The sequence below is a fragment of the Limulus polyphemus genome, unplaced genomic scaffold (assembly GCF_000517525.1).
Source record: "Limulus polyphemus unplaced genomic scaffold, Limulus_polyphemus-2.1.2 Scaffold2139, whole genome shotgun sequence".
Lineage (NCBI taxonomy): Eukaryota > Metazoa > Arthropoda > Merostomata > Xiphosura > Limulidae > Limulus > Limulus polyphemus.
The window spans coordinates 93,208-100,415 of NW_013667749.1; the positions used below are offsets into that span (position 1 = coordinate 93,208).

Here is a 7,208-nt window from a genome sequence, read left to right on the forward strand (position 1 = left end):
AAACACATTAGGTACAAAAAACAGGTGCAGTCAAAGAATTGAGTGTGTGACTTAAAGGAATGAAATCAAAATTTGTGGCCATACTGGTAACTACACTTATAGCATTGATAAGAATTTTACAGCAAATATTCATTCATTAGTTAACTAAGCCACATATTTTATTTTACCCACCATCATGCCCCAAGGTGAACATAAAACATGGCCTGACTAACTAATGAATGAATATTTGCTGTAAAATTCTTATCAATGCTATAAGTGTAGCTACCAGTTTAGCTGACAATTTTGATTTCATTCCTTTAAGTCACACACTCAATTCTTTGACTGCACCTGTTTTTTGTACCTAATGTGTTTATGATTAGATATCCTGACTTTTTTCAATACACACCAACAAACCACAGCAAGTAAGAAAGTGACACTCGATAATAACCAACATTAGCTTTAGGATTGCAACCCTACTATTTGGAACAGACCTATACTTTACAAAACCAACCAGATTCTTTAAAATGTATGGTGGTAGTTTGGTCTCTAAAAAGAGTGTTAATAACTTCCTTTATAATAAGTAACTAGATTAACAGTTTCTTGTCATGACCCGCATGCACTTGGATCAGCCATATCAAGCATCATTATTTACGCTAATTGCTGAAAATTATATCATGTGACATTAATTGCTCTTTAATTAGGGGAATGTTATAAAATTTAGCAAATTCATGCTAAAAAGTTGCCAATGAATAATGAACAATAATCCACCCATATGATTCTTTTAAAAATTTGTGCTAGAAATTGCTAATCTAGTTTGCTTGACCTATCCAATACTTATGTATCTACACATGTTATCACCCTATAGTTTTGCTGGTCTAAATCAACTGTCTTTAATCTAAATGACAACAACTAAAAATGGTCCACTTTTATTCTTAGGTGAAGCTTTAGTAAAAATTTCAGACTGATAGCTCAAGTGACTTTTTGCTTTAATGTTCTTATAAAGTTATGTGGCTAAGTACAGATTTTGTCCAATGTTAATGTTGTTATTAATATTAATGTTTACTTGAAGAATTTTCCATTAAACAGCATACACAAAAAGTTGCTATTAAAAATATGAATGCATACCTTTACCATAACTATTTAACTTTTCTCCTGTCTAATTGCCAAGATGCATACCTATTTGTTTTCATTTATCTCTCAACTGTCTATTTTAATGTGATTGATTGTTAATATCATGATTTTTTATGGGTTTGTATGCATCCTGGAAAAATGTTCTTAAATTACCTGAAAAAAATTACCAAAACTCCAAGTAAACTATAAGTATAAACATTTATTTCTACTGCTGATGTTTTAAACAGGTTTTAGTATGTAACAAAGAAATAAATAGTTATGTCCATTTTTGAATATACTACTAGTAAACTTGAAGACTTACATTGACTAACAATGTAGCTGATCTCAATCTAGCATACAAGGCAAGGCAAGTTCAGTAAGACTGAAGCAGTTGTAAACAGTATCCCAAACTGAATTATTTTCAAAGTCTAGTTGACAATAAAAAACAATGTAGTGAGTATTGTCATTATTTGAAAAAATTTATTTAAAACAGGCAGAGGTTAACATTTTACTTACACTGAAAACCTTTTTTTGTTAGGTACTTGCCTCTATTCACACAAAGCTATCTTGATCTTCTTTTGCCCTCTAAGCATCGCTAGAAAAATTGACGCAATCTGCACACCACACTATATATCCCATGAATTATATGCCATTATTGCACCACATATATTGGCACAGCTAGCTTCCTCTGCTATTCCTGTTCAATCCTCAAAAGAATACTGGCAGTGGGGAGGAAGGGTGAGGAGTGTTGAGGTGGTGTGTAGGGGTAAGTACCTATCAGAAATACATTTTCAGTGTAAGAAAAATTTTAACTTCCTACATGGTCTTACCTCCTTTCACAAAACTAGAATCCCACATTGCAAAGGTGGAGGGCTGGTGTAGGTGCACGAAACTGAAACCAACTAGAGAACAACCACCCAGAATGAATGGGTATGCCCTGAGATGAAAATGAAGCACTTGTGAGGTACTGCACTACTTCTGAAACAGGTATGCTCTTTGCCCTGAAAGTACGAATTAATCTAATACAGGTGGGAAAAAAGATGTGCACAAGTGTAATTTGTTCTGTAGTAAAATAGAAACAGAATTAGCTATGTACATTCACAATCTCAACAAGACAGACTAGGTTCCATAACTCGTCCTCAGCATTATGAGGAAGACAGAGTCTCAGAAATTCAACAGTAGGAGCAGGTAAAGAACATTCTGCAACTGGAATTAATGAGAAGAGAGGCTTCTACTGACACAACTATAAGAACAGGGTAGGGTCATCCCACACCTGTTATTACGAGGAGAATCCTGCATAAGCAGGACCTTCTCCAACCGACATCTGTCCACTTGGGTAAAAGGATGGAAACCAGCTTTGCCCTCTTCTCACTGAATGTATAATCATGAGTAGGTATGGTAAAGTGAATTCTAAACTCACTCAGGAAGAAGCCTCTATGGTCCACCACCTTAGCAACTGGGAAGTGGTAAGGACAAAAAAAGTGGAAGTAAACATGTTGGGAAGTCTGGATGAATATCACACCAGAGAAGGTGCAATGGGTGTCCAAGATTTCGGCAGGTATGGGTAGAAATCCCCCTTCTGCTTTACTCATGAGGTCCAAAAACACTCCATCTCTAAAGTTAACATTATAGTGCAATCAGTAAATAGTGTGAGTTTGATGCAAAGCATAACTGCCCAGGCAACATCTGCTGGAGGGTGGGATCCCATTATCAGTGGTGAAAACAAGTGTTGCTGAAAATAAAAACATTAATGAAAGGAAGTGATAGTACTTACCCCAGTCAAAGGTGAGTGGATGTGTGTAGAATCGCCATGGGAGGGATACAACATCCACCAGAGGAAGATACAGCCAGATCATGCAGATAATGAGAAACAGAAGTATTGGGAGTAGTTCACATTCTGGCCTGGATGACCTCCCCCTATGGATGGTGAAGGCAAGAAATCAAAGATATAGTGATATCTTGAGAAAAACATTGTGGAGATAGCAACCTTCAATTAATAAGTCTTAGTATGCCAGCTAATGAGATGACAAACCCTACCAGTTAACATGACAGAAGATAAATCATGGGAAACAGACGGGTTTCAGAGAATAAAAGTTGGGACCTTGAACCATGAAAGAAGGCAGGGTGTGCCACATAACACCATAAGGAGTGAACCAGACAAAAAAAAAGCTGATCAGAATGGGATTCCTGGTGGGAGATGGAAGTTAAGGAAATGGGTTTGAAAGCTAAACAGCCTTCATGGGCCTCTTAGGTCTGATGGAGGGAGGACCGGTTGGGATATAGTAATATATAAGAAAAATAGTAGAGGAAGTGGATAACATGAAAGGAAAAAATATCTGATCGACGACATCTGCAATCAAAGAGAAGAAGGAAATGGGTCTTGAGGGAGAGATGGTAGATGGAACATAAAGGCTCAAAGAGAAATTGGAAAAACATAGAAAGGACCACACTGAGATCCCAATCAGGCAAATCAAATGAACATGGATGGTACATGACTCAAAAGGAACAAAAAAGAAGGGTAATGATAGAGAAATACAAACCAGATGAAACCTGGAGAAACAGAAGGTGTTCAACAAGGCCACCCAGTAGCTATACACAGTCAATGTGGACAAGCGTTTGTCCAACAAGCAGGTGAAGAATAGGGAAAGATAAGGAATGGAAGGGTGGGAAGGATGGAAACCACATCAATGAGACCAAAGGCAGAAGGTATACCATTGCATGTGATAAATGGTCATGGAAGAAGGTCTAATGGACTGGGAAAGGAAAGATGTAACACGTGGAGACAGTCCCTTGGCTGAAACAATAAACCTGACAAAAGACATGCATGAAGACAGTGTGTGGTAACATCTGGATGAACAATGCCTGACCAAGGTCGACAGAGGTAAGGGTAGGAGAAGTTGAACAAGTAAAGGTCAGAGCAGTGGGAATGATGTATGTGCCAGCCAAGATGGAGCCACCAGTAGGACGAGACACAGAGTGGTTTGGAATAAGCATAGAACTCTGGAGAGGAGTCAAATAGAAGGGTAAGCATAGGTGTGAAGACCCCCTCCAATCTTGACAGGATGTGACCACCCACCCCCAGAGCAAGTGGGTGAGGAATGAGAGACCAAAGGGGAGGAAGTTTGGTGGCCCAGTGGGTGGTGAAGGCATATATGGGGTTTCCCTAGCTGAGAACACACCTACCTAAAGACCTGTGGATCGAGGGACCACTCCTTGAGGAGAATCTTGTTGGGGGAAGATAACTGATCTACCACCAGATTCAGGGAGCCAGGAAAATGGCAAGTTAAGATCACAATGTGGTGACTTTGGGCCCAGAAACAACATCCAATATATGAAAGCACAGAGACCTGAAATTGTTACCTGCTGGCTCTGTGATATAAGTGACCACTGTGGAGATGTCAGAATGTACCATAACCACTCCACTGCCCCACCCCTATAGGAGAGTAAGAAACTGGGACAAGGATTGAAAAAGTGATATGGAAAGAAGACTTCTTGAATGACCACAGACCGTAAATCTTCTAAGAGTCACTGTAAGAACCCCAACTCTCAAAAGATGAGTCCATGAACAGATGTAACTACAGACGAGATGGATTAAGCAGCACCCTCACCATGGTCTGGCCTCTGTATAACCACCAAGACAGGGATCCTAGGTGAAGTTCCACTGATCTAGGAGTGTCCACCAAAGGGAATGCATATGGGAATGAGAGCATCCAAGAAAGCCCTCATCTCCAAGGAGATAGAAAATCTCGAGCTGTAAGATGAAGGACAAGTGAACTGCTTGCTCCAAACTGAAGATGAAGAGATGAATTCTGAACCCAACTGTAGTTGGAAAGAAGAAAAAAACCAAAATGAATGAGGTATTGAGAGAGGGTAAGAACAGACTTACCCACTGTCATCGGGAATCCCACCCATGCTGCTTCCTGTATGAGTAGAGGAGTATGGTCTCTAGACTGTGAACAGGAAGAAGCAAGCAGGAGCCAGTCATCCATAGAAGGATGAATGCAAAGACTCGTAGAGTGAACACGTTTGGCTAGAGTTCCTACTCCCCCAAAAAACTTAAAGAGTGAAGGTTAGTCAGAACAGTAGAGCCCTGAACTGGAAAACTTGACTTAGAGAAATAAATAACTATTGATCAAGTGGGCACTGTGGAGAAGAACTCCAAATTGTAGATTACGAGGAGGAAATGAGGTTTCTAGTATCACAAACATAAGAAAAGGAGCCAAAGCCAAGCTCAGTCCTACAGACGGGAAAGAAACAAACATGTCGGCGATATAACAAAGCACAAAATTTAAGTCTGACACTGATGCAGATTTGGATGATAAGGCACATAGTTAATGATGAAGAAAAAATTATTCAAACAGAACAATAAATTAGATGTTACAAGTACTAATGATATGTAACTTACAAACAATCTAAACACACCTAGTTAAAGCACTTATTAATAACAAACCAATAAAATTTGCCGAGTCTACAAAGTACATAATATTAATGAACATGCCAAACAATTAAATTCACCTAGAAAACAAATTAATAATAATCAATATATAACTTACAAATCATTTAAAATAACTTGGATGACAAAGGATGTATAAATAGCTTATTTACCAAAGTCCAAGCATTGATGTTGTGAAATACTTAATTCTGTGGAAATAAGGACAAAGCCACACAAGTGGCTACCATGGGTATATCAAACAGGTGTGAAGTGTACATGTTGAAAAGCTTACAACAGATCCTTTGGGAGAACTGGATGCAGTAGGAAGGAAGGAGGAGAATAACAATTCTCCACCAAAATACAGTGGTGTCACAGCAATTGGTGGAAGGTGAAAACTCCTGAACAGTTGTAGAGCATGACAGATCAAAATAAGAAGGGGCCAGAAATAAAAAAAAAGAGTCCAAATTGTCTGCTCATTGATTGTATTCTTCCTCAGAAACAGTCACATTGAAAAGAAGAAGAAATCTCCAGCCAAACATATGAATCTAGCTCCTTGCAAATTATGGCCTGTACTTCCTCTGCAGTTAAAATTGAAATCATACCAGTAGTGTTTTCGACTGTAACAGAAATTTCTGTCGATATATTCATCTCAAATTCTTACTAAAGACTCTGGTAATTCAGTAACAAAAAATATGTACAAAAATTGTAGGAAAAAGTGAATGCAACACTGTAAAATAAAACTGTTAAAAATATTTAAATGGCAAAGAAGCATGTCCATAAACGATAATCACATGCAAAAAAAAAAAAAACAACAACATTAAACAATGCTGTGCCAATCAAAAAAAGGAGGATTGAGTGGGAGTATCAGAGGGAGTTAGCTGCAGCAATATAGGTGGTGCAACACTATTGGTAGAGAGTAGTGTCATGATATGTATTAGGTCTTCAAGAAATTAATGTCGCTTTTTTTTTAGATGAAAAAACCTGAACAACTTTTATATCAAAACAAAACATTTATTAAATGAAATAGTCTCCATTCTTAACGATGATGCTTTTCCATCTTACAATCAGGTTGTTAATACCCTGATTAAAGAAATCACTTGGCTTTGAAGCAAAAAACATGTCAATGTCTTCTTTAACACCTTCCACATTTGCATACATTTTCCCATTAAGATGGTGTTTCAGCAAATGAAAAAAATGGTAATCTGATGGTGCCATATATGGAGAATATGGTTGGGGGGGGGGAGAACTTCCCAACCCCATAATCTTGTGTCGCATCAAATGTGCCACATGTGGACATGCATTGTCATGGAGAAGAACACCTTTCCGATTGATGAGTGAAGGGCATTTCTGACGAAGGGCTTAATTTAAATGTTCCAGTTGCTGACTATAGATCTCTGCTTTGACAGTTCTTTGTGGATTGAGGAGTTTGAAATGAATTACTCAATTGGTTTCCCACCAAATGCAAAGCATGACTTTCTGCAGATGGAGTCCAGGTTTTGGGGTTGGAAGTGTTTTTTTGTTTTTTTTGTAGGACTGGGCCATTGTTTTTGGCATTTAATATTTGCATAGAGAACCCATTTTTCATTCACCAGTGTCAATTCTGTCCAAAAATGGTTCATGTGCATTACATGCCAGAAGAGACAAAGTAACATTCACACGTTGAAAACAGTGATCATCAGGCTTCTTT

The 7,208-nt window shown here is 38.1% G+C and overlaps 1 protein-coding gene across 2 annotated transcripts in view; it reads left to right on the forward strand.

Moving 5' to 3' along the window:
• Positions 1–7,208, forward strand: part of LOC106466063 — a 114,348-nt gene that overhangs the window by 91,154 nt on the left and 15,986 nt on the right. The gene's annotated exons all lie outside the window — the stretch shown is intronic.